The sequence below is a fragment of the Esox lucius genome, chromosome 11, assembly GCF_011004845.1.
Source record: "Esox lucius isolate fEsoLuc1 chromosome 11, fEsoLuc1.pri, whole genome shotgun sequence".
NCBI classification, from domain to species: Eukaryota; Metazoa; Chordata; class Actinopteri; order Esociformes; family Esocidae; genus Esox; species Esox lucius.
This window is the reverse complement of record NC_047579.1, coordinates 9,499,658-9,520,918: the sequence shown is the minus strand read 5'-3', so window position 1 is coordinate 9,520,918 and position 21,261 is coordinate 9,499,658. Positions and strand designations below refer to the sequence as shown.

The 21,261-nt window shown below is 40.1% G+C and overlaps 2 long non-coding RNA genes across 2 annotated transcripts in view; one reads left to right on the top strand and one right to left on the bottom strand.

The window, feature by feature from the left end:
- Nucleotides 1-317: 317 nt before the first annotated feature.
- LOC117595317 overlaps nt 318-21,261 on the top strand; it is a 36,362-nt gene continuing 15,418 nt past the window's right edge. Inside the window, exon 1 of the long non-coding RNA XR_004576528.1 lies at nt 318-462. This is a non-coding gene — a long non-coding RNA (uncharacterized LOC117595317). The remainder of the gene's footprint in view (nt 463-21,261) is intronic.
- Nucleotides 14,758-15,100, bottom strand: LOC117595325. Its single transcript, XR_004576536.1, has 3 exons — nt 15,062-15,100; nt 14,882-14,959; nt 14,758-14,794 (listed from the first exon to the last, which is right to left on the bottom strand). It is a non-coding gene; the product is annotated as an uncharacterized LOC117595325 (long non-coding RNA).

Here is a 21,261-nt window from a genome sequence, read left to right as displayed (position 1 = left end):
AGAGTAATTATATGCAACAAAAGAATCAAGGGGCACTGTGTATATGCAATTGTTGCTGGCATTTTTACTCCACCCATCCTAGATCCTATTGGCCACAATGTAACTCAATGGAAATTGAAATACATATTGCGCTATACAGAAAAAAACTATGATATACGCCTCTGTGAATGTATTGTAGGAAATGTTCAGGAGACTCTATAGAGTAAATAAATACAAAAAAAAAATCAAGGGACACTGTGTATTTGCAATTGTTGCTGGCCTTTTACTCCGCCCATCCCATGTTGCTCACAAGACGCTGATGGAAATAAAAACTCGAAACTATTTATTTTATTGGTTCACGAACCACCATCCCTAGAAAAAGTTCCCTACTAAACTTCTGTGGACGGTTTAAAGACATGAAATAGATCAAGTTCGTTCCGAAACCAAGAAAGGACTGCGCTATTTGTGTGCGTTCATCTTCCAGTAAGTTTCACAGTTTAATTGTTTAATAAGAAGCGAAGTATGATCTGTAGGATGTTTAGAGTTTTCATCCGTTCGTCATTCGCCATGACTTGGCTAACTGCACCGCTAATTAAGAGGAATGAGGGGAATGTTTGTTATTGAAGTCGGTCATGTTATATACTATATGTGCAACGAAGAAAATGTAAGAAAACTTAATGAGGGGTTACTATATTTAATATCCCTCTCTGTGTAGTTCTCGACGGGCTGTTCTTGTTGACACGTCCTACATTGACGTTCTCGTCTGGGAAAGTGATTTTCAGTTTTTCTCTTACATAATTAAATAAGCGCTATAAAAATATAATGTATTATTATTATTATCGCAGTAATGCACGAGCATCACGGCCATGGATGTGCGCTTTAGACCAGTGTTTTTCAAAGTCTGATCTTGGTTATTTTGGTGATTATAATGTTTTTATAATACACAGGTCTGTGACAGTACTGTCAATATTGAGAAAAGAAAATGTATGTTGTGTTATTACTCCTGACAATTAGAACGAGTTTTGTTAATATTCCTACAAATAATTAATATAATGATAGGAAAACGGTATGTGTGAAAACACTTTCTCATGTCATTTGGTTCGCGATGGTTTGTCATTTTGAAAGTGTGTGTCGCTGGACAAAAAGTTTGAAAATCACTGCTTTAGACCATAATTAAGGAGCCTAATTCCTGTCGCTCAACCTATTTACTGATATCTGTCCCACAGATCTACATAGAAAGTCCTCATCCGTTCCAAAATGTTCACCTTTTGTTGCCTTACAGACTGAAATATAAACCCATAAAACATGTCTTTATTTACACACAGTAACCCACAATAACTAAGTTCACTTATCCACTATTTGGGAACTGCTGCCATAATAGATTATGTTTTTCGTCTGTAAATGCAGATGTAACTTTAGTCACTGTTCCTATTGAAACACTGGCCAGTTGAGCAGTCTTTGTGAGGAAACTCCTCCCATCCGTGCGACAAATAATGAACCCTCTTTCAAAGTCTCTTGGATAATTTAGCCATTTTGATCCAAAATCAACTGGGGCTGCTCAGCATTTTCATACATGCCACATAGCATGTTAATTGCACGATTTCCAATTTAAAAAGCCCAACATTCGATCCCATAGGAATCTGTTTTTGTCAATATAGCCACGCTGAAAATTAAACACGTCCTGTACGGTTTCATGCTTGGGGGGCGTAATTTGATGCAAGGCTGATACTCCCTGTAAGAAATGTGCTAAATGCCACCTTTTACAGTCTAAATATAATTTTACTTGTACTTAAGTCTTGACTGGAAAATTCTCAACATTCATGAATAACTGCTATCACATACAGACTGGGTCACTCAATGCTTCCAACTGTCCAGCATTCAACACAGACTATTCAATACAGACGGTAAAACGCGATGTTAATAATATTAAATGAATTGATTTTGGCACATTAGCATGCAACTGATTCATTAACTTAGCATTTGATCTAGTTTATGCAGGCATTTAGGGTTTTTAAAATATGAAGGAAAGTTCTGGCACGGTTGTAACGCCTTGTTTCACCAGCAATGTTTTCACCTCACGTGTACTAGTCTGACAGCTAGATTGACACATTAGTGATCTCTATTTTTAGCTTAGAAAACAGTGATTCTAATATTTGTTTGGATTCCTAGATATTTGATCTCAGGAGAGTATCCAAAAAATACATCTGATAGAAAAGTTACATTTTTACCTAAAAAAAAACACTTTTGCTGGTAGATTTCTCTAAGAGTTTCAAATGTTGCTCCTTTTTTGTAAGCAAGAAGACCGTCTAAGTGAACATGTGCAGAGTGAATGTAATCACTCTAGCTTGTCTCTGTAGGAATTCAAGGTGTTTCAACCGTCCCATGATGCTTTCGTTACTTCTAGACTAGATTACTGCAATGCTCTTCTCTCTGGTTATCCAGACAAATTAATAAATAAACTTCAATTAGTGCTGCACACGGCTGCTAGAATCCTAACTAGAACAGAAAGTGAGTATTATAACCTAATTTTCTTCCTTATAATAGGCCTATGTGATTTTGAAAACTAGCCTGCTTGTATAGAGCCATTCAGTATTTATGCATCATAAAAACCCATTAAAATGTTCAGTAAACTTGCATTACGCAGGACAGGACCTCTGAGATATTATTTGCTATATCAATAATTAATTACATATGGTACAGATGCGTTTCAGGTAGGCCTAGTTTATGTAAGTTTTAACAAAAATGTGACTGTCTGATTTTAAGCTTTTGTTACTTGCCTATATGTTTTACAATTCTGGAATTATAGAAGAACGTCATGGTAGAACCCTCAAAATCAAGGAAAAAATACAAAAACAAAATGATGTCAACATCGGACAGGCAAAGTAGTATATTATTGTTTATTGATCTCGCGATCACGCCAATACAGCTCCCTCGCAGCGCCGCGCTTCTGAAATGCTCCCGGTGGGGTATAATAATGTTTGGAGGACGGAACCAAACCTCATCGGAGCCGGAAAGCTCCGCAGAAGCGCCCGGTGTTAATCCGGCGAAGAGTTGATGCGACCATAGACATAATAAAGAGTAGACACCGCATCGACCGCTACTGCCTACTGGCGCTGAAGAGCCGTGGGGCCGCCATCTTGGACCGGTCCGCCGCTCCACTCAATGGCCCTCATTTATCAAAAGTGCGTACACCAAATCTCCAGCGTGTACACCCAAAACCACGGTGACTTTGAGATTTATCAATATGGACGTTGGCGTACGGCACTCTCAAATCCTACGCCAGCTCAGGAGCACGTTTTGAGTTAGTGCGGAAATGCGCAGGAAAAAAAATCCTAAAGTACTGACAAACTAAAAGATATGATATATTATGACCCACTGTAAAAAAAACAACAACATAATTACAAACTTCAGGGTTTATTTTTGTGCAACATGGACTTCAAGGTTTAATTTGTGTGACTTTCCAAAGCATTTGATTTATATGTATTCCTTCAGATGCAAGCCTGTGCGCTTTACATGACGTTTCAGGGTTAGGCCCGGCAGTTGCGCACGGACTGGGTTCCGTAATAAAAGGCTTTTAATGACCAAAATATAATTCAGACTGACAAAATAATAAAAATGACATTCTTCTTCTTTTAAATAATAATAGAAATAATAATAATAACGACATTCTTCTTCTAAATAACAATAAACGTCATTAATAATAAATATCATGAAATAATAAGACGAATATTACAAATTGTCATGCAATTATTAATGTGAATGAATGGTACTCCACATCACATCATCTTTTATTCCGCTTTTTAAACTGCAAAATGAAACAATTTTATTTCTTTCTACCTCCCTGGTGATCGTCTCAATCTCCACGTGAGAGAAGTTTCTCTTTTTTGCCGTCTTCCGTGTGTCCATGGCGTAAAATGAGGGCGTGGGGGAAGCGGAGACTTGAATATATAGGGGCGTGTTATTCTAATGACGATCGTTTTCAGCCGCAGCATTTATCAAGGGCAGGTATTGCGTACACCTGGATTTTAAAGGTACGCACAGATTCATAAATCAGGCGGTGAGAGGAGTGTAAGCAAAATCTTACGCCAACATATACGCCCGTTTCTACGCAAGAATGATAAATGAGGGCCAAAGTAATCGGTTTTGGCGGGTGAAATGAGCTGTCAGCGCATTTAATTAATCATAACTCAGTGAATACCTTACTGATTTTCACACGTTTTTTTTTGCTGCAAAGGTCATACATGTAGCTATGATACAGGAGACATGGTTCGGCGTATTTTAATATTGATAATGGGCTTAACAGTAATAGAATATTCTGATATATGATATAAAGGGACCAGACGTCCAAGATCAAAACTGTGAACATAATCTCCAAAAAGGGAGAAAAATAGGGACATTTCCAGTTTGACTATCATTCTGATTGAAACACCTAATGTTTAAATAGTGGCAGTAAAGTCAGATATATATATATTTCTCTCACTCTCATTTCACAGCCCCCCTCCCAACATACACACATGGGTCCCAGTCTAAAATAGCAGGATACAATTAAAAGTGACAGTTTTCATTTAAACTGCACATTTACTTTGTTGAAACTCCCTTGAAAAGTCTGCAAACTTAATGTAGCAGTTTTCAAAACACAGTTACAAGTGCTTTTCAGAACCCAGAGGGAAAGAGATCAGGGTTAAGACAAACACAAAGACAATTTAAAGATAAACTTCATTAAACACAATCTCACAAACCCAGTGTAAGGCAAAGGAGACCAACATTTGGATTCCTGGAGACACACACCATGAGGCTAGAGTTCATGAAACACAAACAAACAGAGGTATTTACAGACCCAACAACACTTATTTACAGACTCAACAACAGTATTCACATAAAATGTGACAGACCACTGTTTCCAGGCAGTTTTAAGCCATTGCTTTCAGTTTCAGTGTTAATCTTGTCAGAATGATGACAGACATAAAGATACTATGTGTGATGAGTAAGGTTAAAGTACAGATGTAAAGCTTAGAATTAGTTTTGGGACGCTGGAATTTAGGATTAAAGTCCTGGATTTTCGTGGAACCACACACACGAACACGCTCTAAAACCCCTGAAAGAGGACAGTTTCACAGAGCTTCTTCCTCGTGCTCCCTTTCTGCAGTTCAAGAGAGGTGACTTTGGTAATGTGGTGCAGCCTTATTTTGAGAAACACAGACACAACCAATGACAACAAGTCAGAATGATGGTTGTCGATGCCAAACTGAGTCTCCTCAATGTGTTCCCCAAGCAGAAAAACATCCTCTGTTCCAATCTCCTCCCGGACGATGTGTGTGACTGTCGAAACCTTAGGAGCTGGCATTGGTGAAGCTTGGCGGATCACCCTCTCTGCAGCACTCAGCACCTTATTAAAATAATAATAAAAATAAAAAAAATATATATTTATATAGTGCTTTACACAGGTGAGACACCACACCGAACCATCAGGCGGCGGAAGATGGCCTGGAACTGGCATGCAGATGGATTGTAAAATATGTCTATAGAGTTGCTTATTTTCATCTTCGAAACATTGCAAAAATGAGAAACTTTCTATCAAAAACTGATGCAGAAAAATTAATCCATGCTTTCGTTACTTCTAGACTAGATTACTACAATGCTCTTCTCTCTGGTTACCCAGACAAATTAATAAAAATAAAAATAATAAACTTCAATTAGTGCTGCACAAGGCTGCTAGATTCCTAACTAGAACAAAAAAATCTGAACACATTACTCCTGTCCTAGCATCCTTACACTGGCTGCCTGTTAGGGTTAGGACTGATTTTAAGGTTCTACTCTTAACCTATAAATCATTACATGACTTACCTTTATGAAATGATCCAGCCATACATACCTACACGTAACCTTAGATCGCAAGATGCAAGCCTTTTAATTGTACCTAGAATTTCTAAACAAACAGCTGGCGGCAGGGCCTTTTCTCATAGAGCTCCCCTCCTGTGGAATGATCTGCCAATTAAGGTTAGAAATGCAAACTCAGTGCAAACTTTCAAGTGTCTACTAAAAACTCATCTCTGCAGCACGGTTTATAATTAGGTGTAGCCTGGCCCGGGGGCGTGAAGGTGACCTGTAGGCTTGATACTGTCCACCCTTGCTGTCTTGCCAGGTGGGCTCTCGTCGCCACTGGGATGCCCTCCCTCCAATGCCCTTCGGGGGAAGAGTCACTGGCTATGCTGCTAGCAATACCCGGCCCTCATTCAGGGGGGTTGCGGTTGGTGGGTGTCCCTTTGGTTGATGCCTGGCAATGTGGGTGGATTGATTTCCTGCCTGTTGGGCCCTGTCCGGGGCCTCCCCCGGGTAGGGCCACAGTGTCACCGGACCCCCCCGTCTCAGTTCCAAGGTGTTACGCTGCTATATTATTGTGCTGGGGAATATGAGGAATGCACTACTAACTTTTCTCAGTCTCCTCCCGTTTTAAATTTTAGGAGGAGATGAGGTCCTGGTCCACACCTGCGGACTACCTGGTTTGGGGGGCCCGTTGCTGTCCCTGTCCTTGTCCACCTGGTCATACTTCTGACCTAGTCTAAAATCAAATAGACTCTGGATTTAGCCCAGAGAAATGTATTTATTATTCCAATTGGACTTAATATCTCACCCGGCACAGCCAGAAGAGGACTGGTCACCCCTCTGAGCCTGGGTCCTCTCTAGGTTTCTTCCTAAAATTTGACCTTCTTAGCCACTGAAATTCAACACTACTGTTGTTTGCTCCTTGGGTTTTAAGGCCGGGTGTCTCTGTAAAGCACTTTGTGACAACTGCTGTTGTAAAAAGGGCTTTATAAATACATTTGATTGATTGATTGTTATTCCAGCCACCTTGTATGGAAAACAGGCACACAATACATACATTACTCACAAGACATAAAGAAATGCATTAGGTATATTTTCCAAATTGTAATTAAAAGAACACCAACCCTACCTGACGCTCTGATTGAATTAAATAGGAGCTCCAATTGATCTTGGCTGAACCTGTAGGTGAGCACATACCGCTGAACTAAAAAATAAGCTTGTTTGAAAACCATTCTACTATCAGATGTTCTGTTGCCTTTTTTTAAGTGTGGTGGGTATGAGACATGAGAGGTAACTTACTTTTGTTAGGGTGAATTACACATGAATAATACACAGTGTTGGGCAAGTTACTTGGAAATTGCAGTGAGCTAAGCTATTAGTTACTCTGTCATGAATAAAGCTTCACTACACAAAAGCTACCACCCAGTCAAATGTAGCAAGCTAAGTAACACAAAACACAAAAAAAATATATATAAAAAAAAAAAAAGTTACACAAACACAGCAGTAGGCTAGTTCATTACATAGGAAGCTACTTTAAGTTGTGCTAATTTCACATGACAAGAAAAGTAGCTTGTGTGGCCAAGCTACTTGGTAAATAAAGGAGTTACTACTACTGAAAAGTTACTTGATTCTGGAAATAGTGAAGCTACCACCAAAATACTAAGTTACTAGCTAAGCTAGTACTGCCTAACAATGATAATACCGTCTTTTATTTATATAAATATATAGGATACAGTCTGTGCCACTTGTGTAAAATTGGCTGGCCAATGTTATACCTGTAATATTTGCTTTATTTCTACAATAGCATTCTTGAGTCAGTTGTAATCTAAGTCAGTGTTATAGAATATGACTTATCAAGTCTCAGTTCGCTGGGTGAACACCGGCTGGTGCAGTAAATATAGCCTAGCTAGCTGGATACGATTTCAGTACAGTAATATGAAAGATCCTTGCTCCTTCTCAACTCTCTGGTAATATTCTAGTCACAAAATACAACCAATAGTACGGTATAGTTAAATCTTACTTGTGAAAAGTAATCCCCCGAGCCCTGCTTTCGATGGTCCGCCGATATGAGCAGGAGTATGCTGCACAGTGCTCTGGCATCGTTGCTTCTGCTGCTACGCAAATAGGAGTATGAGCGGTCAAAGATGGCGGCCGTATTTCTCGCGCCCAACAGCCAATGCGGCTTCTACTCTTTATTATGTCTATGGATGCGACAACGTAATTGTCTAATAATAATGTTGCATAATTACGCTACGTTACAATGGGGTGTCGAATGTAAAAGTTCGGTTACAATTTTTTAGCTGATACATTTTCAACATTTTGCTCACTTTCCTCACATTAAGCGCATTTTCCTCACATTTGAGACAGAAATTATATATATTTATTATATCTAAATGTTATAGTTAAATCTAAATGTTATATCTAAATCTAATTGTTATAGTTAAGTCTAAATGTTATATCTAAATCTAAATTTATATCTAAATGTTAAATCTAAATGTTAAATTGTTAAATCTAAAACAAAAATCCAGAAAATCACATTGTATGATTATTAAATAATTAATTTGCATTTTATTGCGTGACATAGCAGAATGAAGTACATGGTGCAGGAAGCATAAAAATAGTGTCCTCATATGTGGACACAGGGAGGTTAAACATATTGAAATTAAGAAGCAAACGAGTTTCAGTAAATCGATACATTTCCACAGAGCATGTGACACGGGGGCTACACATCCAATAGAAACAGAGATAATTCACATGGCTTTGTTGAGACGTTTCTAACATTGGGCTAAAGTCTCTTATTCAGATGGGAAACATATGATTTTGGAATCAAAATATAGTGCAAAATAATTGCGATCTGGCTCAAATAATTATGATGAGGCAGTTATGTAATAATTGCGACAGCCCAGTTGTAGGCTCAGTTTTCAAAGATTGTGATGACTCCATTCTGCTGATTAATAAAAAAAAAAACATTTGTAATTCAATTGTAATTATTTCACACCCCATCACATAAAAAAATAAAGATTTATTTTTAGTATTCAATAATTACATAAAGGAAGGATATGGCAATGGGGCGAAGATGGTAGCCAACCCTTTATTTGAATTGAATTAATTGAACTGACAGTTAATTTAATCCACTGAAAGTCTACTGAAAGTCTAATAAAAGCATGTTATGAGTGCTGTTATACAAATATTGTTTGTGTTTAGGGTTTTTCATTGTGTGTTTATAGCAGCACTTGACTTGGGATGAAATTAGCAGCAGGAACTGACAATCCACACATTAGACTGTGTTAATCATATAGCCATGGCCATGAAGTCAACATTGAGGGGTGGGACCAAGTTGGTTGGGGGGAGTGGGGGGTAATATTTAAACAATCACTTACTGATGGGATTAACTTTTAAGTAATTTTTTTTTACATTAGCAGAAGCCTTACTAAAGCTTACGCCTGACTGAAGAGTCCTCTCACCTCTGGCAGCATTTCCAGAATAATGCTAGCAACATCTGAGCTCATTAGATACGTGTAATTAGCCCCAAACATGGCCAGCTGCACCCACATTAGTCTACATTGTCCATATCTCCACATAGCAGCACATTTTGAAGCAGCTGCAGCTTGTTGAATCCAGCTTGATCAAACCTCTCTATGAACTGAGCATTCACTGTCTAAGATGTTGTAGAATTGGGCTCTGTAGAAAGACTGGGCATCTGGATGGATATGGGCTGCAACCTGACAAAGTGTAATGCCTTGTAAGTTTGTGGATATGAGGCATCTGAATAGGTTGTAGGTCCAACTTTGTTGCCATAGCAGTTGCTTATGCAAACAACACAAGCAAAATGCTCCTGCATTTGCTTGTCCTGCATGCTTGTTTTGACCTGGACCACAGCCTCCAACATGCCTGAAACTGTTACCTAAGCTGCAGGAAGGTTTTCAGGCACTCCATCACCCCCATCAGCCATTACAAGGCCTAGCACATTCTTCAACCATTACAAGCCTAGCACATTATTCAGCCATTACAAGGCCTAGCACAGTGTTCCCTTTTGGAAAGGTTCCATGAGGGCCATTAGCCTCAGTTGAAGTGTCAGATGAGCTGCATCTGACACTGCCATTTCTTCAAGTCTGTCAGCACAGACTCATACTGGCTGAGAACTGATTGCATAGGGGCGAACAGTCCACCTGGTGGGACAGAGATGTTTCAATGAGGTGAAACCATGTTATGAATTAGCAATTTCCTGGAAAATCACCATGAACTTGCCAGACTGATTAAAGAAGCCCCCCAATTCATGCCCCAGACCCATTGGATCTCTTACTGTTGTAGAGGCTACACAGGCAACCTGCGTAACAAAGTTCACACAGTGTGGACCACAGACAATACAAAGCCAGCAGTTGTTCTTTCCTCACAATGGCTTGGACCCCTTGCAATCGTCCAGCACTGTTTGTGGCATCGTCGTAGGTTTGTCCTTGAAGTTGGGACAGAAGTTGTCCTAGACGCATCATCACATCAAATGCCATCTTGGCTATATTTGGTCGTCATCTCCACATCACCCTCTGCCTTGTACTTTAGAAGCTGGCTGAAATTCCCACTCTCCTTATCAGCGCCTCGAAATGCCTTATCTTGTGTTGTGGAAATTTCTTTATACAATGTATTCTCACTGAGTAAAGGACTGAGTCCCACTGTTAAGATAGGTAGAGGAATGTGGGGGATCTGGTATTTGCATAGGGGGCATCTATTGTCTGTCCAGATGCAGATCAATGGGTTTTAGGACAGGATAGGAGAAGATACACAACAGGGGGAGTAAGGTCAGTTGGCCCCTTTGGGTAAACACTACAGTAAACATTATGGCAGGAAGGATAAGGTGGGGATTGTGTGATAGAACAAAGGGAATGTGTTTGATTGACATGAGACAGATGGCAGCATCTTACCACACCCCTTTTTCTATGTAATAAATACTGTCGAAATTATGTTTTATTTAGAAACTATTCACTGTTTATTTAGAAACTATTCACTGTTACCTTGTAACCTGCATCCTTTCTCCGTTTATTGCGCAATTGATTTTTCCTGTCTTGCCTACCATTTTCATAGAACTATTTGGATTTTAGAAATTGCCATCACACTTGTCGCGCCAAGTATTTCACACCTCCAACAATCTTCAAAAGATTTCTCGCTTGTTGCTGCAGTCTTTCAAGCTCACGTGAAAGTTGCACATTAACAGGCTTTGGCTCCTGAATCCGATGGAGTCACATCCGTCACACCTAATTTGTGACACTTTGCTGTCTTTATGTGCACTACATTTCTCCAGGGCCTTCTTCCAATTTTGAGAGCTATTCTTGACAAAAGCTGAATCTGCTTTTGATGCGAGTTTAGACTTTTGTGCTGCAAAATATTTAGCACAATAGAAACAGAGGACGCCCTTGACAGAGGGACTGTAATGGAGACAAGTATAATCTTAAACCATTTCTCCTGAAAGTAGAGTGTCCTATTTAACTGGGTATGACATTGACATATGGCTTGTAATACTGTACCCTTCTATCTTCTGACTGGTACTCATTTTCTCACTGCTCTCAACTTACTTTTGTTCTTTTCTGAGGCTGCCCAACAAGTAAAAATGTCACTGCCACCCATCCTCTTACTCATGAAGACACTGACTGTGAATGAAAGCTGACTAATATAACTGCTTGGACTTTAATCAAACACTAATAATGCTATTGATCTTAAGCAAATACACTTATACAGTATACGAATATGCAATAGATAAAAGCTACTACTGTCTACATAACACATGCAGCGCAACATAAATGATTGACCCTTAACTCAGACCTCACATGAGCTTTCTGACAAATATAACGTAATGCAGACATTAAAGGTAGTTTAACACACCTGTGAGCACCATTGTTGGTCTCTGGGTGAATGTGTGCCTCCAGGGAAGACGGGCTGCCATGCATCTACGGCTTTTAGTTTTTGGAAATTGTTTTGAATAGTTTTTACTTTAGCCTGAGAAATTCAATAGTGTCTATGAAAAGTGTAACATGACAACAAAACGATAAAGTAAAGGTGGAATACAATCCACACTTCTCAATGGATAAATCAACTTCTTTCTTGACTTTTTCGTTTTTCCAAAATATTGTTTTATAATGTGGTTAGAACCTTAAAAATGTAATAGCATCTAAGAAATGTGTGCCATGATGGTGGAGGATGGGCTACAATCTCCCAGCAAGCAACACGCCAGTGGACCACTATATATTTCAAATAGTGCAAGATGCATACAAAAAAACATGCATTATACAGCAAGCATGCAAAATAAACATGTGCAAATGAATTGAAATAAAAGTGTTACAAAATCAAATAGTGCAAGAAAATATTTCCAGCCACAGATAGTAAAATTACAGAATTTGAATGTGAAAGTACAAAATAAACATAATACAATACAAAATAAACAAGGGCAAGAATGGCAGTAATATACATAAGTATGAATTAGCAGCAATCGATAGTTATTGAATATCACAGATACATCAGTGCAATAAGCTTATGAATGGTGGCATAACACAACAACTACAGTCAGAATTAAGAACATTCACACAGAGCGATAAATATATTAAGATGATAATGCAATCATATATATAACACTGTACATAGCAGCATTAAAAAAAAAATACAGTACTGCAGCTTAGCAGCAATATTGGTTGTGCTGGAGATGTCATTCATATTCACGGCAGGTCCCTTGTACCGCCATGACATCTCCCACATGCACGGTCAGCTGCCCCTTTCTGGTACCTGGGGACCTGGTTCTGGACAGCCTCATCAGTGGCATCCCGGTTGGAAAGATTCTTCCTTATGGCTCCTGTAATACAGTAATCAGATATTATACTTAAATGGTCTGACATGATTGAGAATTGCATGACATTCAAGACAAATGCAGTTTCATTATGACAAGATGCTAGCGTAACTATTGTCTTGTTTTTACCTGATTGTAGAGTCAGCTGTGCCCTCAGCTCGACCTTCTCTTCAGTCAGCCTCTTGATCTCCAAATGTTCTGAAAGTAAAGACAGACATTTAATTATTCAGTCCTAAATATCTGGTTATTTTACAATCAGAATTCCAATCTCGGTGTCCACCAAAATGTTCATTCTTACTTTCATGTGCAGAGCTAAAACTTCCCCCTACCTCTGCCTTCTTGCCCTTAAAAATGAATTGAAATGACAAATATAATTAGAAGCAACATGCTTTAATAAGTTAAGCATCTGGGTTAAGTGAATGAACCCACACTTACCAATGTAGCCATCCTCTATGGTGGCTTGGAGTACCTCTCTGGTGCCTTCCCAGATAGCAATGAGTCGGCGGACCGGAGGCGGTCCTCCAGAGACAGTAGAAGCGTCAGAATGTCTAAATCGCAAACGAGCGATCTGCCGCTTTTATATATATATATATATATATATACAGGGGCATTGGACTGGGGGTAAAAGGGGTACTAAGTATATAGGGCCCTAATGTGTAGAGGGGCCCTCAAAAATTTTTGAATCTTGAATAAAGTGGGGAGGGTTCCTCAGAGACCGCCTATGTACAGGGCCCAGAATTTTGTGCTTTTAATTTTGTGTTTTAATTCCACATTTCAAAGTACAGTAACTGTCATTCAAACAAGATGTGTCAGATCACTGAAATAAATAACAGGAAGAAAATTATACATATAAATACACACTACAGAACATGCAGGTTTCCAATTAAATTTGGTGTGTAATGTACAAGCAAATAACACAAACATAATAATTGTTAATAATATAAAGAGGTCAGCTCTGGGATGAAAATAATTACCAGTAAACATAAGTAATGAGGATATTTGGTACCAAAGAATGTGCAGGATATCAAATAAATCGAGGTATATCACATTTTCAAGCCATTTCTAACAATAGGAAAAGTGGTAAAAGTGGTAAGAGTAGAATAGACCATTATAATGGCATTGCTGACCTGGAGCACAAGATTTACACCGTGCTGCAATAAGATCTGTGTCTCTTGTATCTGTGATAAACAAAACTTGACAAAAATACAGAGGTAAAAACAGGTGTAGAACAGACCATTATAACGGCAATGCTGACCTGTGGCATAAGGATTTACAAGCTATATTTAACAATAGAATAACAGTTAAGCACTGTGATGGAAAGAAAAATGCTGATGTTAAAAACAGAGTAAGTAGAATATTTGGTACCAGGTAATGTGCAATATCAAGTATCAGAGGTACGAAATAGTATTTCCAAGCTATTATTAATAGAATAACAGTTAAGCACAGTGATGAAATGAAAGTAGAATGTTGGTACTAGTTAATGTGCAATATCAAGTAACAGGTATGAAATAGGATTTACAAACTATAATAGACTCGTTAAGACGGAATGAAATAAGCCAATAATAAAGTTAAAATACAAAAAAAAAAACAGGGTGGATTTGGTGAGTGTAGTCTGGCACTTCTGGCTTCTTGATGTTACTGACTGCAGGATAAAGAAAGTGTTCCAGTTCAGTGATGCTGGGGTGTCAGTAGTCAGCCTAGGTTTTAGGGGTCGGCTGTGGGTCCTTCTCAGCTGTGCGGCTTTTTCTGCCTTCACGGTCAGATGCTCTTTTCAGGTAACGCACCTACAGGGGTTCCCAGAATAAAAGAATAAAGTAGTCAGTCTTGGTCCCTCAAATACTAAACTACGACATTTATATCTAGGTCTACTACATGTACAGGTATTAAACTAACAACCACAGGTGTGGTTTGCAAGTTGTACCTGATTGCCCAGTGAGAGCAAACGTCTTCAACATTGTCCCTACTTGCTTCACCTGCTCTTGAAGTGAGCCGCTGTCATCCAAAGCTACAAAATCAAAGGCATATGGTAATTCTGAACCTACATTACACACAAAAAAGTAAAATTTAAGAAAGAGTGCACGTTCTCACCTGCTTGTGCATTGCATTCCCTCAGGGCTTGGTTCTCCTCCCTCAGAGCTTGGTTTTCATTCTGGAGTCACTGGAAATCTACATAAAAAAATAAAATAACTACTAAAGGCAATATTTTCAATACTGTTAAAACACTGGACAATAAGACATAGGCCTAGAATATACCTTTATAGCTGAAAACGTTGTGCTGTACACAAGATGCCAGGGGCGTCCAAGGGCCAATAACAAAGCAATGACTTTCTCCTATTGATAATCATTGACGTAAAAATATGTTTGAAGTAATTGCATACATTTAATGAATTGGACTTAAATGTAAAACTTAGTTTAGCGCAACGTATTACATACCTCCAGCGTTTTCACCCATATGCTGCCAGGGAAAATTTGCTGCTGGGGGTGTAATGCTTAGTACTTGACGAGCTGGGGGAACAAACATAACAGCTTTAATTTCACTGCAGAGATTGCATATTCAGTAATGAAACAATAATTGAACTGTGCAAAGCTAATGATATGTACAACACATCTCGACACCTTTTATCCAGAAAGTCAAGTGCCCTAATGAAAAACAGATTATGGATAAAAGGATTCCTAATCTTAAATAGAAGCAATAGTTTCCAGGAGAAAAAACGTCACAAATAACATCACTTACTTGTACTCAAACTCTTGGCTCTGTGAAGTGGAGTCTGGATTACTGGGGAGAAACCTGGTTCTGAGAAAGAGGGAACAGAAATGTGAAAATCTAACAAAGTGTATAGTTTAGTTACAGGATCACAAATTAAGCATCACAGCAATACATTTTACATACCAGCTCTGAAGTCTACAGATGGCTAAACATTTTCCTGGTTTTCTGGAATCAATGCAACTTCTGTAGCATGTAGTGACTCAAGTGAATGTCCTGTTTGTCCCTGTCAACTCTTTTCAATATTATTTTCTTTTTGTCCCAGTAACTAGACATTGTGACTAACAATGTATTTACCTTTAAAACCAAAACGATTGACCAACAGTAGGTCTCTTGGGTGAAGATAACCGGTTATGCTCTGGCCAAGGTATCTGCAAGAAAACATGAACAAAACCGGACTGTTAACGTTAGAAATATACAGTAGCTATACTGTGGGGGGAAAACATTATCAGCCAAATGTGGAACAGTGAAATTGTTAAAAATAAAATGTATTCACCGAGTGTTGTGATTCAAGTGAACACAGAATTTTCCTCAAACATAAAAAGTACAGCAGTTCACAGAATTAGAAATCATAATCGCCTTAAATCCAGTACAGTAGCAACACAGCACAAAACTTGCTAGCCACAGTGTGTACTGTAACAAAGGCAAAACAGCATGTGCTAGCTAACACTTACTAGCCACTCTAGCTACTGGACTAGCAGCATACTTGTTCAGGAAAACAAAATAATTTAAACAACATATATACATCGTTATTTTTGTAAGAAAACACTAAAAGTTAAACTTAGTCTTTCTAGATGTAAAGCTTTTGCTACCTATTATAGCTCGTTAAAATTCTACATGTACTAGCAACATTGCTTAAACAAGGCTAATTTAGATAGTTAGGCAAGAACAAAGATGACTACACATTTTAAATATATAAACTAAAAACAATGTAAACATAATATTGCGTTACACAAAAAGGAAACATGTACTTACTTAAACGATGGTAGTCGATGACTTTGCTAGCTAGCAAACTGCAGGCTGTAACTCGCGATTGAGCGACGAACTGATGCGAATGTGTGTCCAAACCAACATGGCTGGTCGATTTTGAGAGTAGCCTTGTATTTAAAAGCGTCTTGCCGCCGGAGGACCGCGGTCCTTTAGACCCAGGCAACCGCCAGAGAAAATGAAGCAGTCAAGAAATCTCGCAAGAAATGGGAGTGACGTATTCGGCGGCAAACGTTTCATCCCCGCCAGCAGGACGCACCTATAGCCGACTGCTTAGGGCCAGCGGCAAAAAGAAGCCGTGCGGATATTTTTTGCTATATGGGTTAGAGTACTGTGCTTGCTCCATCCTAAAAAAAAAAACAACATATAAGTTAGTGAACAGGTAAATATGGTGATACCAAGTAAACATTGCAGCAATTACGAGATCAACATGTAATTCACATATCTGGCGTGGAACTGCTGCCACACAGTCTTCCTCCTCCGGGAACAAAACTACAGAAAACGTCATCACCTGAAAGCAATGTTTAGAAAAGAGGTTTAAAAACCCGGCAGCATAAGACACTAGCTAAGAACAATGTGGATACACAGACCCTCAGTAAAGGAATTGCAACAGGTCCAGGTTAAGCTAGTCTATCTAAATTTACTGCCAAGAGTATATCATGTTGTTAAACAAAGAAACACGATCTAGCCAACGTTACGTATCAGTTGATAAAAAGGAGTAAGCACATATTATAAAATTCTAACTTGTTGATACCCTATGTAGATGTAGTGATTGTATAAGTTAGTGAACTGTTATAAGCTGTTGTAACCAATGTAGATGTATTGATTATATAAGTTAGTGAACTGTTATAAGCTGTTGTAACCAATGAAACAAAATATTAAATGTCTGTAATATGAACCGAAACTGAAGGAGCAAGTAGGAGAATAGGAAACCCTGTTTAAGCAGTTGCCGGGGAGAGAAAGATTTAGTATGTCTGTTTTGTGAGAAACAGGTCACAGGTCAGAGACACACACACATAGTCTGACAGGCCAGACAGATACCAGGAGGAGACAAGAAGATACTTGCAGTTATCCTATAAGGAATAAAACTGGGATTGGGCCAATGGCACACACTTTGTAAGTTAACGCCTCTATCTTTTTGGGCGTAGTAGAAGTATAAAAATGATGTTTTGAATGTTGATCCTTAGACATTGTGCGGCGACACGTGTCTCCAGAAGCTTCTGTAATAAATGGACATATAACTACGGTAATTGCCCTGACTCCCTGTGTTTTATTCTCCTTTCCAACAAACCAACTCGGGGAAGTGTTATACTTCAACAATTTGGGGGCTCGTCCGGGATTGGAAAGAGGAGAAGGAATTCGATCTTGTCCAGACAACCTACGCGAGATTCACAGGTTCCGAGCCGGCTCATGATAAAGGTAAGCAGAGCCTGTTATATCTAAATCTGCATATTGGCTATGAACTAAATTGTGGACCTGTGGAAAACGTATTGGGAGGCTGGTTTAAATTCAGGGGGTCAGGGGAACGGTCTGTGAGTTAGAGTCTCACTATAAGTCGGGTTAGAGGCCCGTTACCGGTGTGTGAGTTAGAGTCTCACTGTAAGTCGGGTTAGAGGCCCGCTACCGGTGTGTGAGTTAGAGTCTCACTCTAAGTCGGGTTAGAGGCCCGTTAATCGTTCTAGGGTTGACTACCCTACGCCACTTCCCGACGGGGACGGTGGAGAGTTGCGAGTTAGAGTCTCGGCAACCAGTCGGGTTAGAGTCCCGAGGACTTAGGGGCACCTCGAAGTACTTATTGTGTGTAAAGGTTCATCTGGGTTAGAGTCCCGGGGAGTTTTAGAACTCCCCAAATTCTGTATCTGGGTTAGAGTCCCGGGGAGTTTTATAACTCCCCAAATTCTGTATTGGGTTAGAGTCCCGGGGAGGTTTAGAACTCCCCAAATTCTGTATTGGGTTAGAGTCCCGGGGAGTTTTATAACTCCCCAAATTCTGTATCTGGGTTAGAGTCCCGGGGAGTTTTATAACTCCCCAAATTCTGTATCTGGGTTAGAGTCCCGGGGAGGTTTAGAACTCCCCAAATTCTGTATTGGGTTAGAGTCCCGGGGAGTTTTATAACTCCCCAAATTCTGTATCTGGGTTAGAGTCCCGGGGAGGTTTAGAACTCCCCAAATTCTGTATTGGGTTAGAGTCCCGGGGAGTTTTATAACTCCCCAAATTCTGTATTGGGTTAGAGTCCCGGGGAGTTTTATAACTCCCCAAATTCTGTATCTGGGTTAGAGTCCCGGGGAGTTTTATAACTCCCCAAATTCTGTATTGGGTTAGAGTCCCGGGGAGGTTTAGAACTCCCCAAATTCTGTATTGGGTTAGAGTCCCGGGGAGTTTTATAACTCCCCAAATTCTGTATCTGGGTTAGAGTCCCGGGGAGTTTTATAACTCCCCAAATTCTGTATCTGGGTTAGAGTCCCGGGGAGGTTTAGAACTCCCCAAATTCTGTATTGGGTTAGAGTCCCGGGGAGTTTTATAACTCCCCAAATTCTGTATCTGGGTTAGAGTCCCGGGGAGGTTTAGAACTCCCCAAATTCTGTATTGGGTTAGAGTCCCGGGGAGGTTTAGAACTCCCCAAATTCTGTATTGGGTTAGAGTCCCGGGGAGTTTTATAACTCCCCAAATTCTGTATCTGGGTTAGAGTCCCGGGGAGTTTTATAACTCCCCAAATTCTGTATCTGGGTTAGAGTCCCGGGGAGGTTTAGAACTCCCCAAATTCTGTATTGGGTTAGAGTCCCGGGGAGTTTTATAACTCCCCAAATTCTGTATCTGGGTTAGAGTCCCGGGGAGGTTTAGAACTCCCCAAATTCTGTATTGGGTTAGAGTCCCGGGGAGTTTTATAACTCCCCAAATTCTGTATTGGGTTAGAGTCCCGGGGAGTTTTATAACTCCCCAAATTCTGTATCTGGGTTAGAGTCCCGGGGAGTTTTATAACTCCCCAAATTCTGTATCTGGGTTAGAGTCCCGGGGAGTTTTATAACTCCCCAAATTCTGTATCTGGGTTAGAGTCCCGGGGAGTTTTATAACTCCCCAAATTCTGTATCTGGGTTAGAGTCCCGGGGAGGTTTAGAACTCCCCAAATTCTGTATTGGGTTAGAGTCCCGGGGAGGTTTAGAACTCCCCAAATTCTGTATCTGGGTTAGAGTCCCGGGGAGTTTTATAACTCCCCAAATTCTGTATCTGGGTTAGAGTCCCGGGGAGGTTTAGAACTCCCCAAATTCTGTATTGGGTTAGAGTCCCGGGGAGTTTTATAACTCCCCAAATTCTGTATTGGGTTAGAGTCCCGGGGAGTTTTATAACTCCCCAAATTCTGTATTGGGTTAGAGTCCCGGGGAGTTTTATAACTCCCCAAATTCTGTATCTGGGTTAGAGTCCCGGGGAGGTTTAGAACTCCCCAAATTCTGTATTGGGTTAGAGTCCCGGGGAGTTTTATAACTCCCCAAATTCTGTATTGGGTTAGAGTCCCGGGGAGTTTTATAACTCCCCAAATTCTGTATCTGGGTTAGAGTCCCGGGGAGGTTTAGAACTCCCCAAATTCTGTATTGGGTTAGAGTCCCGGGGAGTTTTATAACTCCCCAAATTCTGTATCTGGGTTAGAGTCCCGGGGAGGTTTAGAACTCCCCAAATTCTGTATTGGGTTAGAGTCCCGGGGTGTTTTATAACTCCCCAAATTCTGTATCTGGGTTAGAGTCCCGGGGAGTTTTATAACTCCCCAAATTCTGTATCTGGGTTAGAGTCCCGGGGAGTTTTATAACTCCCCAAATTCTGTATTGGGTTAGAGTCCCGGGGAGTTTTATAACTCCCCAAATTCTGTATCTGGGTTAGAGTCCCGGGGAGTTTTATAACTCCCCAAATTCTGTGTCTGGGTTAGAGTCCCGGGGAGTTTTATAACTCCCCAAATTCTGTATCTGGGTTAGAGTCCCGGGGAGTTTTATAACTCCCCAAATTCTGTATCTGGGTTAGAGTCCCGGGGAGTTTTAGAACTCCCCAAATTCTGTATCTGGGTTAGAGTCCCGGGGAGGTTTAGAACTCCCCAAATTCTGTATCTGGGTTGGAGTCCCGGGGAGTTTTAGAGCTCCCCAAATTCTGTATAAGAGAACTGGGTTCAAGTCCCAAAAAGTGTTGGGTCAGGTACCCGTTAATCATTTGTTAATTATTCTGAGTCTGGGACTCACAGTAACGTAAGTCAGGTTGAAATGGACGGGGAGTGTGAGAGAAGTTGATGACGATGGGCGGTGTCCAGGCACGGGAAAGTGGAAACAATTGGGGATACAGGTGGCAAATGTAATGACTGTTGTAGGCAGGATGGACCCAATTCAGAAAGAAAAAGAAGGGATAGAAGAGAAATTGCGACAAGTGGTGAGTGAGGCAGGATTAAGGATGGAGGAAAGGAGACCATTACATGTTATTTTGTGGAATAAGGAGAAGGAGTGTTCCAAAAATCGAGATAGAGTTAGAGACAAGAAGGAAACAGCCAATTTGGTCAAGAGAGGGAGATATAGAGAAAAGGAGAAGGAATGGGAAAAGCACAGAAAAGAATGGTGTAAATTAGCAGTGTGGTGTCAGGGCGTAGACCATGTGAACAAAGAGAAAAAGGGACAGAAAATTAAGGAGAAAAAGGGAGGAGAGATAGAACCCCCAGCATATGAAGATGACTTGGGGCTTGGTACGGGCCAGGCACCATTATATCCAGTCTTACGTTTACAGAGTGGTATATTGTCTTTAGACACACAGGATAGCAAGCCCATAACTCAAGTCACAGGAAAGCAAGATAAGAGAAAATTAAGTAGGAAGGCGGAGTCAGAGAGCGAGACAGACACTGAGGGGAGGTGAAACC